Source organism: Lonchura striata, chromosome 9 (assembly GCF_046129695.1).
Source record: "Lonchura striata isolate bLonStr1 chromosome 9, bLonStr1.mat, whole genome shotgun sequence".
NCBI lineage: Eukaryota > Metazoa > Chordata > Aves > Passeriformes > Estrildidae > Lonchura > Lonchura striata.
The window spans coordinates 20133368-20147907 of record NC_134611.1 but is presented as its reverse complement, the minus strand read 5'-3'; the positions used below and the strand labels follow the sequence as shown (position 1 = coordinate 20147907).

General features: G+C 41.8%; 1 protein-coding gene across 2 annotated transcripts in view; it reads left to right on the top strand.

Annotated features, from left to right (window-relative positions):
- The window catches only part of ZNF644 (zinc finger protein 644), a 77282-nt gene that overhangs the window by 3842 nt on the left and 58900 nt on the right, over window positions 1-14540 (top strand). The window lies entirely within an intron of this gene.

Sequence of the window (14540 nt, the reverse complement as noted above, 5' to 3'; positions counted from 1 at the left end):
TACATACCCTGGTTTTTAGGTTCGGATTGAAACTCACCCCTCCTTCTAAAGCAGTGTACTGGAGGAAGCGTGGCAAAACTAGGCTGAGTCCTGCAACTTATTTAATATGACTCAGTGCACAAGATTATGAGTGCTAAGAGTGTTCAGCCTTTGGGACAGAGGCTGGGGAATTAAGAGGTTCTTCATCCTATCTTGCATGGCAATTAGACCCGATTTAGGCAATGCCATACCTTGGGCAAATTCCACAGGGCATAGTTTTGCTCTGGATTCTTATCAGGATGTGAGATTTTCCCTCTGTTTTCCCCAGCAGCAGGGCCAGGAGTTTGTGGTACTGCAGGGTGAGATTGAGAGGGCCCAGCTCATTCCCTTACTAAGAGATTTGTCTTATCTCTCCATCTCCCCTCCACCCGTTTTTGGGGATGTATGCTGTAGTCAGAGGCAAGTGCTGTGACTCTGCCTGCAGTATGAAAGTGATGTGTCCATAAGAAATGCACGGCTAGCTAAATGAATTTCCACTGCTTGCTGATGTGCAGTGAAAAGGATCCCATCTTGCCTTGCACTCTGCAGCGATGTGTGTTGCTTTCCAGTGCCAAGGACATAGCACAGCATCAGATGTGGGGAGCTGCTGTTTGCACGTGTGCCATGCGGTGAGCTAGCGGCATTCCCCCTGTTCCAGCAGCCTCCCTGGAGGGCAGCAGGCTGCTTAAAAGGTCAGCGGGGTACCTGTGCATCACAGGCGAGAAAAGCTGCCCTCTTTAGGCCCTGAGGCAGCAACCTGCTTTCACTTTGTGAAGCCGAGCAGAAAAGCTGGGGTCCGACAGTGGCAGGTATCCTGAGCACAAGACAAGGCAGCACGAGGGTAGACGAAGTTTGGGTGGGAAAGTAATAGGAATACTAAATGTTTACTGCTAACATTTACAAAAATGACAGCAACTCCCGTCTGTATTAATGTTTAGCTTTTGAGACACAGTGGAATTTTACTTTGTTAAAGAAAGTAGGAAGCCCAGAAGTAGCTCTTTAATCTTCATCTGGAAAACACAATTTTTAAATGCCTTCTCGGGAATAATCAAACAGTGATAATGGATGTTAAACCTACTCTGAATGTTATTTAAAGGATTTCTCAGATGGAAACAAAAGTTGATAGGATGGTGTTAAGTTCAAATGGACATCACCTTTACTTACACAGTTGTCCACATGAAGAAGAGGTTGATCAGCATGTTGTCCACATGAAGAGGTTGATCAGCATGTATTGTCTGGTTATGTGATTGTTTAGGAATTACCAAAAGTCATTATGTGATTCTTAAATACTTCCATTTGCTCTTTGTTCCAACAAAAGGCTGTTGGAACTGTATCCACGTGTTTTTACAAGCACAACTCTATGCATGAGGTCTTCACCACGAAGGGTATCCAGTGTCCTTCATCTGCAGGAGTCTTCAGCATTGAGGAGAAAAAAACTTAGTCTTTCCCCTCCTAATGGCTCCTCTTGGCGCATTTTTGATCTCCCATGGTTAGTCTGTGCCTGATACCATGTATACAGGTCTTGTTGTTCTCTGTACTGTAATGCTCTTCTGTTTTCCCAAAATGTTACATTTCCTTTCTCCTTCCTCTATTTTTCATTTCTCTTTCCCATTTGTAATGCATCTGCTGTCTCTGTTGTTTTTCACTTCTAATTTAATGCCACCAGTGAATTTGTGTCTCTCTGCAGATCATTAAAAAGGGGCTATGTGGGACTACTTGTAAAAGAAAACACTGCATTCCCAAGATAGGTTACAAACCGGTGTGTGTCAATACTCTGTTTTGGAACTTTTAGCTTTGTTTAGTTCTTTATCAAATGCAGAGTGATCTCTGGATCTCGTTTGCAGCTTCAGTGTGAGAATATGAAGAACAAATTCAAGAGTTGCAGGACTTGAAAGGACCTGAGCAGCCTCAGGAAAAGGGCAGTTTCCTGTGTAAAGCAGAGCAAAAAATCAAATCAACAAAAAAATCAAATTAACAAAAAATCAAATGAACAAAATCCCCATCCCACAAAACGAATCTTCCTCAGCCTATGGGCAGATTATGGGAGTCCTTTCCTCCTTCCTACCCTCTGTACAGGCTGTTTCAACCCACCATTGTGATCAGCGGCTGGTAAGCTGGTGGAAATGGATGTGTGCCTGAAATACAACCATGTAGTGAAGGGCCACACCTGTGGTGACTGGGAAGCCAGGAGTCATGTGGTTGCTTTAATCCAGCACAGATCTCTGTGGCTGATGCAGCCAAAAGGAGCATTTGTTTTCTGTGGTGGGTGGCAGAGTTGGATGAGGGAACAAATCCAACTGTGAGCTACCAGGGTGCCCCATGGGGCCACCCTGAATGCCGGTATTGACACCAAGGAGCGAGTTGTTGGGGGAGGTATGAAGACAAGCAGTGTCACCACATGGTCAGTGGAGAGGGAGGCTCTTGGAGCATGAGTCTCTTCCCAGTGCCTGGTTTTTGGATGTGGCTGGCACTGCTGTGCCTGTGAGGTCTGTATGTGTCAGCTGAGATGCCCAGGGTAAATCTGTGCCTGGGTGTTACAGCAGCATTGGACAGACCTATTCCTTCATTTTGCTTGTGCTCCCTGCTGGAGTGTTCCACTAGGAAAACTCACATTCTCAGCCCTGTTAGGGGGGACAAGATGGGCTCATAGCTGAGCTCTGAGTGGGTTAAAGGATGGCCTCGGGCAGCAGCAGGATTTCTGAAAGCTGCTGTAGGCTGCATCTCCTGGCACAGACTCCCTGCTGCCTTTGATCCTCCTCGGCCCAGTGCAGGAGGCAGCCAGCATTGCCCGGGTGGTAGTTTTAACTCTTTGTTACCTAAAATTCAGACAGTTTCAAAGTAACATAGCAGTAAATAAACCAGTGGCCCCTTTGTACAGGGACATCCCTCATGTTGCCCTTGCCGCAGTGTTAATAACGTTGTGTGTAATTTCCCAAGCTCAGACTGGGGTTGGGGAGTGTGAGGTGTGCCTTAAGGGGCTGGTAGCAGCAGTGGGTGTTTGAGGCTGGACAATACCCACTGGTGTGCATGAACTTGCTGTCAGGAAACTGTTTAGATAGCGCTTAGCATTGGTCAGTGGTAGGACTGTAAACAGAAGCAGATAGCTTGGTCCTGATTACATTTTCTAGAGGGGATGATGCAGAAGAAAATTGTTAAAAATTAGCTTTTAAGTGAGCTGGAAGTTTTTTACCAACCCCCAGGACTTTGAAACATCTGACATTAACAAAATAACCTATTTGAAGCAATAGTAAACTGCCATCTGCTGGTAGAAAAATAATGCACATAATGAACATGCAAACTCAGGAAGTGATAATTCTTTTGTGTTTGACGTGCTTGCAGTCAAATATGTACATGACATGGAAGCTGCATATATTTATTTAATGGGTGGTTTTCGTCTCTATTTGCATTTTCATATAGAATATGCTAAACAGATGCCTATAATATAACTAACTTTAACGACAAGCACAGAAAACAAGACAATAAGAATAAAGAATGAGGTCTAATAAAAGCAGATGAGCGATCACGATGATGACAGGCTCCAAATGTGTCCTATTTACATTGCTAATAATGAATCACAAGCACTTCCTTTTATTGTTTCCCCCCATCTTAGACCCTCCTGTATGACCAGAATTTAGCACTGAGAAACATTTCCTGGCATCTTCATTTTGATTTGTGTTTGTGTGTGTGTGTGTGTGTGATTCCTTGCACAAGCCTGTAAATAGGAACTGGGTCTTTAATTGTTCCTGATTTAAGTAGGTCATCTTCTCAATACACAAATCTCTTGTCTTCTGGTAAGCCAGGTCAGCTGTTGAAAAGGATATAGAAAATACTTAGTACACGAATATGACCAGAGAAAATGATTTCACAAAGGACCACTCCCAAATTATATGGCATTACAGAACCATAAATCACCAGCATGATGAGCACACTGCAGGGGAGAGACTATCAGATTTCATGTTGGTATAGTGTGTACCAAGTGGGTGTGCTGAGCATGGCTGTGTCCCTAAGGTGCTGCTGCACTATAAATAGTGGTGTTAGCGTGAATTACCTCCAGTGCAAACATCAGGCCACTTGCCCTTTTCGTATGCATGTAGTTTTGTTTTATGATTGGGATTATTCCAAACACAGCCTATTGTTTTAGTAAACTGATCTTCTCATAGGAAATATTTTAAGTGGGCAAAGAAAAAATAGGTCAGTTCTTCCTTTGAAATCAGAGAGAAGTGTGTATTTGTAATATTTCCCAGGCTTATTTCCTTGTAACAGGTTTGGCAGGCATGAGAGGAAGTTAAAGATTTATTTTTGGTGCTATGTACCAGATGTCATACCTGCTCTTCTGAGACAGTTGCTTTTATCTCCAGCAGTACCTGCTCTAGTAGCAATGAAAAAGTGACTTGAATCCCATTTAAAGCATGTAGTGTGCACTGTTTTTATGCCACTAAAGCAAAGGGAAGGCTTGTTTGGGAGACTCCAGGCAGAGTCCTTATGCGTCATTATAAAGCAAACATGTTTGCATCCCTCTCAGCAGTGTTTTTGTCTCCTTGAAGATGTGGTGAATTAATATGCCCAACTCCAGGGCTTGTGACCCCAGCGACACTGAAGGGCTACAAAGATATCCAATTTGAAGTGCTGTTATATTTATGAGATCGCCACATTTATGGCTCATTTTGTAGCATCCGGGTGGTTCTTTCTAAAGGACCATTTCTGGGGAATTTGTGGTGCTGTGCACACTCCACTCACATTGGCCTTAATCAAATGCTGTTCAGTGTCTCACCTGAAAAGAGCCATGCTTGGTGGCAGAATAACATGAATACTGTAGGGACAAATCCTCAGTTCAGGAAAACACCACGGCTTTTTTTGACTTGTTATCTGTGGAGGATTTAGCCTTGGTCCATGGTCACAGAGGCAGACACCCTGCTCTGGGTCCTGTTTACTGAAATGCTCCAATAGCAACACAGCACGATCAGCTGGGAACAGCCAGGGGAATAGTGGTGCCCATGGATACCTGTTAACAGGTGGGAGCTGAAGTACACAGTTACCATCAAAGACACCACTGTCCTCTGCTCTGCTCTGGAGTCTCCCTGCCAGCAGGAGTCTGCCTTCCAGCTGAAGAGTGACTGATGGTTGAAATAACAGTCCCAGTTTATTTCAGGTATGCCACTGACCCACATGACCCATAGGAAGGATAAGGTGAAGGCAATCAAAGCAGCATGTTCCTGTAGCCTCTAAGGGCTATAAAAATGGAAACATGGGAAACAAGCTCATAGATATATTAAATGAGGATAAGGGTTCACTGTTACCTGCTATAGGCTAAATCAGGAGTTCAGTGAGACTGAGATTTGAGCCAGCAAGAGAAAGGAGGTGAGTAAGAAATGATCAAAAGATAAAGCAGAATTTCCTTAATGTTATGCTAAAATCACTCTGTTCAAAAAGGTTCCCAGACCATGGAGAGCTGGGGCAGGCAAGGGTAAAGAGGTGGGTTATGGTGATGGAAGGGTATTGTCATTACATAAATTGGAGCATTTCAAATCTGTTTAACTGTTTGGTGCCATATCCTGTTAGTCTTTTCTGAGCTTATTTTGCAGTGGAATGGGGGAAACTGTGCTGATTGCACAGCTGGTTGTTTGGTTGTTTCTTTTCTCTGTGTTTCCAGCAAATTAAGCACTGTGTCCTGCCTATGCTATGTTCAAGGTTTGGCAAAGGGCTTTTGATAGGTTTACCATCCTTTTGCCCAGCACTTAATCCTGCTTCCTTTGACTAGTATGGCTTCTGTACCAAAATGCAGTGATCAGACTTAGTAACAATAAAGCTGCTAGTGATTTACCAAGGAGCAGGAAAATCCTTAGTCAGGGGGCAGTTTCTAGCAAAGTGTAGTTCTCAAGATAAATTGAGGTCCTTGTCTTTGCAAGGATTACTGCATGGTGGATGCAGAAATGATAACCTAGCAGTTAAGTGCTGTTCAGAAAGCAATAAAACACTCATTTTAAAAATCAAGAAGCATGAAATAGATATTATTTTACTGGGGCAGCATGGGGGGAACACTAGAAGAATCATTAAATGGCTGCATATTGTTAATTTCTGTGGATATAGTGACATTTGGAGACCTCTGGTATATATTTGAAATAAGCAATGAAATAAGGCTCATGTGCTGTATGCTTGTCAAAGCCAGGCACAGGGATCAGCTAATATGCTTATCAGGCAGGCAGTGTACATGGAGATGCTCTGCTTTCACTCTGTCTGCTGATTGGAATTGGGCCCATGAAGAAGCCAGGTGATTAATCTGCAGGGGTTTATTTTTTCTGAACTGTTAATGTCCTCTGTTTCAGAGCAACAGCCCATGGCTCATTAAGCAGGAAAGATTTGATTGCAAGTGTGAAGGGTAGCACACAAAGATTCTCCACACGTCTTGTTTGAGCCTTAGAGGGTAGGAAAATGAAATATTGGAGAACTTTGTCCTGTGCTGGGGCAGAACCAGTGCTTCATGAAAAGCTGTGCTACTGGGAGAAAATATGTATGTGGTGGAGTCAACCAGGATAAAATTTAAAGCCACAATGTTCTTGTAAGGTGGTAGCAGGCACTTGGTACTAGCCCAGAAAAGCACAGCTGCCACTTCAGCTGACCTGCTGTGAGAATCATGCTCTTCTTAAATCTGTTGCTCCATTTCTTTGGTGATGACACCACACTCTTGCTGTGTTCTTTCCACCCATACTGTTGTGTACTCTGGCATCTAATGCTGAGAAAACAAATGGGGCTGCTGAGTCCAACTGCCTCAACAGAAATGCAACAGGAGAATTGAATACTCAGTCTGAAAGATTTTGCAATATTAGAAGAATCTTAAGGGGATTATTTTGAGATTATTACCCACCATTTATGGTCTGTGTTGTACCTGTTTGTAAAATTAATTTCATCAATTGAAATATTTGATAACATGTTGATTTAGGAAAAATATTTTTCTGACAATACAATGCTATGTGAGCATTGATTTATTAACCCTAGTAACTTTCTTGAGAAATAGGGAAGTATTTCAACATTGTTTCTAGAGACTGGGATATGTAAGGCTCAGATGTATAGATTTAGATCTGTATGTTCTAGTGTCTGCTAACTAGCATTTGGCCCTGCTTACTTTCACTGAAGTCTTTCCTCACCTGAACTCCTGGTCATGGAGCAGCTGTGTCCTGTACAGCTCCTGGCACCTCTCTGGTTGCAGCCTGTGAGCAAGTCCATGCTGGGAGGAAGGTTAGCAGGGAGGATGGGTTATTGTGGAAAAGGGGCAAGGAAGATAAGTGAATTACTGTCTTGCTTCAGGCTTTAAGAATGATGTACCAAGCTCCCATCTTGAACATGGGAACCAGGGAAGGAGAGCGGCTGCATGGGTGGGAGCAGACTGAGGCTCTGTGTTTCTATTCTCAGATGTCCAGATCTGACAAGAGAAGACAATGAACCAATATTGGGAATATGGACAAAATCATGGGCCCTTAATAATTTACTGGGTCCAGGAACAGGAGAGTGTTGTAAACTGTAATTATGTCAGAAAACAGGTCATTTGAAACACGAGTACCCAGGATAACAAAACAAAACAAGCCTCCCAAAAAGACTTCTTAGTCCTATGGTGCAATATTTCCATGCTCAATGGGCTTCTCTAAATGTAACTGTTATATTATTAGATATTTACCAATGATCTGGACTGAAACTGTGCTGTGGAATGCAGTGACAATGGGGAAGGATTGAGAATACTTGTTAGAAGGGGCAGCAAGCAAGTTTCAAGGGTTTGTGGGCTTAACTTTCTCCTGAACCTCTTTTGGTTTTGGTTTGGTTTTTTTCCCCCCCTTTATTTTTCTTATATTTTTTGCATTTGGAGGCTAGGAAAGTAAGAATACATTCTACATCACTGTTTTCCTTTGTTTGTCTTTTTTGTCTTGTTTATCTTTGATCAGCTGCAGATGAAATAACCAGCTAACTGATTTCTCATACAGGGCTGCCACTCTTGCTGATGAAACTGTGCTGACATGGGAGTATGCTCTGTAGCAGTCTAGCAGTATCCATTTCTTATTCGAATACACTGACAGGTCATTCGGAGAGACAAAAGACACTATTGTAAAGTGGAAAAGAAACTGCAATTTCAATTTTGTTTAGATTTGAAATTTTCTAGCTACCTATCAAGACCAAATCCTTGAACTATTTACTTAGAGTAACTGAAATACCACTATTTGAAATAGTGGATATGCAAGATTTAGCCATTAAAGAGTTGGGGTAAAATTAAAATCCCCTTCAATAATAACTAAAGTCAGAGAAAATCTTTCAAGAAAATTAAACACTTGATCAAAAAGAGAGAAGGGTTATTGTCGAGAGCATAAAGATTTAAACAGGAGAGTTGTCTCAGAGAATAACCATCAATGGTAAGTAGCAGGCAGTTAATAATATCCCCTCAGGGATCTTCTTTTACTCATGTAGGTTTTTGGACAAATACAATATTACATTTCTTATAGTTAAAGTGTGAGGGAGCTTCATGTCATTCTAGAGTAGCAATAAAGCTTCAGTGGAATAAGGACAACTGAAGTGGTAGGGAAGGGGTGGAAGGGGTGTCCCAGAAGCTGAAACAACAAGAAATCAGGGACAGCTTTTCCACGTAACTTTCCTTTTTGACCTGCAAATTCAGAGATCTCTTCTCAGTCTCCCTGACATGCCTGTTTTTTCATATCCACAGCACTGTATTAGTGCTGAGATTTTATGTGGTACTGACCCTTAGTATGGAAAAGAAGAAGAGACCAAGTAAATGAAGAGTGTGATTCCATGTTGTAATTAAGAGCTGGTTTAAAGCTTGATCATGCAGATAGTTGAATTGGCAGAATTAAAGGCATGATGATCTGCAGACAGGGGAAGGCACACAGGGTAGAAAGGGTGGGGGCAGATGGGTCTGGAGAACCTCTGAAACCAGCTCTGCAGCTGGAGAAACTGTAATGTGAAACAACTCACTTGATCTCTCATTTTTCTTCCCTTATTCTCTCCGTCTATGTAATTGCAATAATAAATCTTTTTTGTTCCTTAACCATCTTGTGGCCATTGCAAACATTTAAGAATTAGTGCAGTTCTCACACATGATGCACATGTTCTTCATGTCCCCTTGTGTCCTTCCATTTATTCATTTATCATGTACACACAAAACTCCCATAAAATATTAATCTGAAATACAAATCTCTCTTTGCATCCTGGGAGCATTTGCATATAGTAATGTTAACGAGAGTATTAATTCTGCATGCACAGTCTGTGGACTGCACAGAGGGCCAAATCTCTCTCAGCAACTGTGCTGAAATCAGTGACAAATTAAGAAACATTATTTTCTTATTAAAAATGCTGAGCAGAAAATGGAAGTTTCCTAGAACTGAAATGTTGTCCTTAAAAGTCAAACAATAATATTTGAAGCCTTATTTTCAATTTTTCCTTCTAAGAATTCCTTTATTAAAGGAATTTTATAATGCTCCATGTTTCTACCCAATGGCTCCAGTCTAGAAAAGAAAGGATTTAATTTTTTTAACAGTGCTGTAATTAATGGGGAATCTCAACATTTATTTTGCTTTTCTTCCCTGTTGGGAACATCAGGAGTAGCTACACTTCTTCCAGTTGGGGAAGGACATGCTGTTGCAGATGAAGCAAAAGTAATTCAGTTAGGCTGGAAAGGGGATCATTTGCTCTGGGGTAACAAAGAGAGAAAATTGTCCGAGCAGGCATTTGATGAAACGGAAATAGCAGGAAGATCTGCAGTGGAAGAAATCTTTGCACCTCACTCCTGGCTGTGAGCACAGGTGGGGTTGTCCTGCCTTTGACAGTGGTGAGAGCCCTAGGGCATCTTGGAGGCTCTTGGGAGCCATGGCAATGCATCTGGGACAAGGACACATTTCATGGCCTGGGTTTTATTCTGGAAAGAGGGAGGGAGGGAGCAAACTTGTCTGATCCTTCACTGTCCAAGGCAGGCTTAAGACAAAATTAGTACCAACAATGAAAGATGGATTCTTGTCTGCACCCACATCCCAATAGACACACAAATAGAGTGGCACTGTTACATACACCCCTTGCTCAGGTTCAGTGTGTCCCTGCAAGTAATTTTTTTCTCAGTGGTGGATTGTTAAAGGGTTTAATTTCCCTCAGTAAAACTCACGTCACTGAAGGTGTACAAAAGATTTTTTAAGGAAAAGGCCCTGCAGCTGAAATTGGACCTTTCTTTCTGCAGGAACAGTCTCTGGTGAGAGGCAGTTGCCAAAGCAGATCAGATCCCTGCTGCCAGGACCTGCACCCCTTAGGGGGAAGGCTGGAGCTCTCAGCATATCCCTGGCTGCTGGTTATGGATCTTGCAATTCTCTCTCTGTGCTGCAAAAAATTAAAGCACTCATGTTTCAGGAACACTGTATTTTGAGTTTGACTTTATTTCTATTCTAATACTCAAATTCTGATGTCTGCAGTTCATGAAAACAGTGTCTTACTGTCTTCAGGAACAATGCCATTGATCCCTCAACTCCTTACTGTAAAGCATTCATTTGACTATACAGCTTTTAAAAGTATTATAAATGAATCATGTGAGACAACCTCCACAGCTGGAGTTAAGCACTTCCATGTGCCTGCTGAGTCAGGGACCAAGTTGTTAAGAAGATCTTTCAGGACTCACTGGAGATCCGTAAGAAGTTGTCTTGACTTAACCAAGCCATGGTATTTCTCTTAATCTTGCACTTCCTTCTTATTCATGCTTAAATGAGACACATCTGTTTCCATTTTTCACATTGTTCTGTTACGTGAGTAACGATATCAAGCTTTTCCCCCTCCCCCCCACACACTGTGAAATAATAAATTAGTGTTAAGTTTTGTGAAGTGCTTTAAAACACTAAAGCAAAACATCTGTTTCAGCTGCAGGTCATTAAGATAAAAAACCCTAGTCTGTGTGCAGTGCAAAACTGCCGAAAAATTTATCAGCTCAAACACATTTCTTTACCTGTCTTTTACTATAACAAGTGAAGATGGTGAAAGGACAGTAAATCTTTGTCAGGGATGGAACAGTTAAAAGTATTCAGTGTAGTAATCCACAGAAGTACTTTGTAGTAGTTAATGTGATCTGGAGATGCCTGGGGATTGCTGCAGTGTTGCAGACTTCAAGTTCAGAGTCTCCTTTACCTCCACATCTTCCAGCCAGGCACAACACTGTGTAGGGTTGCCTTACATGTTTGTGTTACTGAACTTCAGCTATGAATCCTTGCACCCGCCCCCAGTAATTTAATTGTTTCCAGGGCAGGTGGCCAGAGTAAAGCTGAGCTGGCAAATCTGCTTTACAGGTGAACTGTGACACTTTCCATGCCAAAGCTCGAATGTAGATGTCTGCATTCCTTTGTTGGTAATGATCTCCTTTATAAAGCATTTTGAGGTATAGAGATGAAAAACCTGAGAGTTTGACTGTTGATAAATAATCAATATTAATAAAGAGTGCATTCCCTAGATTCTATAGGAAATGCCAAACCTTGCAGGCAGGTCCTGGCAGGCGGGTAATTACTTAGTCCTACAAGAGGCAGTGTCCACCTATGTCTCCCTCTGTCTTTAATTAAAAGATCTAGCACCTTCCTTAGTGTAAAGGAGGTGTTGTGTATCATGAATGTGCTCCAAAACTGGATGTGGCTGTTTTGGCATCTTAAGAGGAAGTACTTATTTGTTCTTCCAATCTGCCAAAGCAGCAGCCAGTGAAGTCTTGAGCAATTCTGCTCCACTATGCTCACTGCTCACACCCTCTCTGGAGCAAATGAATGGGATGTTCGGGATCTTTTGCAGTCCTGTGCACTTTTTTAAAGCAGCACTGTGGCTCCCCTTTCATTTAGGCCTTCAGTTTCTGAGACAGGAGAGTGTATACAGATTGCTGCACTGAATCTGTTCACCTGCAGCTCTCCCCACCCCCAGTTTATGAGCATGATTTCCTTTTATGCACTGCTCTGTCACAGCTTGGCAGGTTTCCCAAGACAATCCATACCAGTAAGAAGAATATGGCTGCTGAGCAGAGTAGACAGGAGAAATGCCTTATGTAACAGATTCATTTAAATACTATGAAATGCTGGGACAGGCGAGACAACTGAAAGCAAAATGCAGCCCTTAATCTCTAGCACCAGTTCTGCTTGCCCTCACCATCATCAGCATCTAATAGTCACTGCCTGTCTCCATTCACATCTCCATCTTTTTCAAGAAACTGCCTGCGGCAGAATGTACAAACAGCTTGGCAAGTGGTTTTAGGAGAAGGGGTTTTATTATATTTTTTTCTCCTAATTCTTCATGAGTCTCATGAGCATTTCCCCACTAATATGCCTGTGGCATCATTAGGTGTTTAATGAGAGTGATGTTGCTTGAATATTATTGTTTTTATAGCTCATTTTGTTTTGACAAATCTTCAGTTCTGTGGCTTTTTATAGTGTGCAGACTTCCCCTTCCTATATCTTACAGATTTTGCAGAAATATTTCCACAGAGGTGTTGTCATAAAAGCTGATTGTCAATATTCAGTATGTTTGAGTGCAATATGTGTTCAGTGCCACAGCAGTTTAATGACATCAATTAATTATTTTAGTGTATTTTTTTTATAATGCTGAAGCACCAGGAATACTCCAATTAACAGCCATGTCTCGGACAGCAGTTCAGTCCAATTCTGCACAAAAAATTCTGTTTGGAATCTTCTTCCCCAAAAGACCAACTTGTACTCCAGTGGATAGTGGATCAGAGTAATGTTCCTTACATCCAGAATCTGGATCATTATAGGTTGTGCTCAGATTCTACCAGCATTTACCTGTAGAAAACAAGTCTGCTGAAATTGTAGGTATTGAATAGACCCCTACAATGTCATTTTACCCCCTGCATTTTGTCTACATGTTGATGGCACTGCATCCATTTCTTTACTAGTTAAATTAAATGGATACAGGTTTTGCATCAATGCAAGAAAAATGGCTGTATTTTTAACATACTAATTAATACCCATTGAGTTCTCACTGTTATGTTATTTTCCAAGTACTTTTACCTGGTTTAGGCTGCCAGTACTTTCTTGCTACCACAGTGGCAGAGCCTTTAAAACAACTAGCTGCTGTCATGAATTTGTCTTGCTGGCCTTTTACTAAGATGAGGGGAGTTACTGGGGAGAAGGACTTCTTGCTGCTTTCTTGTGCAATGTGTCCTGCCTGACAGTAAAGGGGAAGAAGCTGCACCTCTCTGCAGTCCCTGTTCTCCTCCCACCACTCCACAGTGTGGCTGCACGGATATTTTGCTCTTGGGATTCCTGCTGCAGGTTCCAAAGGTCTGTGCCTGTGTTCCCAGCACAGGCAGTGGATGCTCAGCTCGAGTACATAATGTTAACAAAGCAGTAATTGTATACATAGTTACTGTTTCAAACATTCATATACTGGCTTCCAAGGACCCTACTTTTATGCCTTTGTTTATATTTAATAGCAGTTAAGGTGGTTAACTGACTTTATTTTGGAAACCTTGATGCTTCTCTTGCCAGTACTGGTGCTGTGAGGATCAGAAACAAAGATGTGCCTTTTTACTCTGTGTCTTCTGATAGGTTTTGTCATTTGGCAACTGTTGTTCTGTTAGATTTTGCAGAATTTGGACAGGATTCTGATCTCCTACAAAGTGACAGAAACACTTATTAGAATGCAGGAACAGGTTTGGGGCCTTTTTTCTGATTATACCATGCTGAGTGCCATGCATGAGGAATTAGAGGCTGTCTGTTATTATGCGGCCAAACAGCTGCAGGAACTTCTAGTGAGTGCTTTTAAATACTAGTAAAATAAAAATCAAAATAATATTCCCATGAAGCAGAATGTAAAGCACAGGCACTCCTGCAAGTCTCCCAGGCTTTGGAAAGAATTATCAAATCTGGACCAGGTCAGTCTTCTTACACTTAAAGTTCCATTGAAGTAAAATATAAAATAAAAATTTTAGGGTCTTCTACAAGTTCTTTTATGGTAGCTCCATTTTCTAGTCTCTTTTCAAACCCAGCCCAGTGTAAGAAAAAAAAGTCAAAAATTTAATTTCTAAATTAAATGAAACTCAGGGCTTGAGTTCGTGGGGGTTTTTTGGGATCCCATAGCTAGGAGGCATTTTAAATTAAGTTTAAAATGTAGTTGATACACACTACATTTTATATTAGGTTATTTTTCCTTTTAGGTGCACAGATAATCACACACATGACATTTCCAGTGGGGTATTCCCCAAGCCATTTAATTTTCCTGCTTCTGCTGATAAATGGGACCTGTTCAGTCAGCCTCCCCTCCTTGCAAGTAAAATATCCTCATCTTCTCAGAACAAAAGAACTGCCAGATGTAAGCAGGCCAAATAGTTTTGTCCTTCTGTCCAGTAAAAGTGCTCCTGTTACCATTAAGACTGTGTTGCCTGAGCATCATGTGCCCTCTGGGACTCCCTGGGAGTGCTGCAGCTGGGATGCTACAGGAAAATTACTCAGAAACCTTCTCAGTTTCCCCCCAACGTGCATAGAATCTGGATTATCTCCACTAAG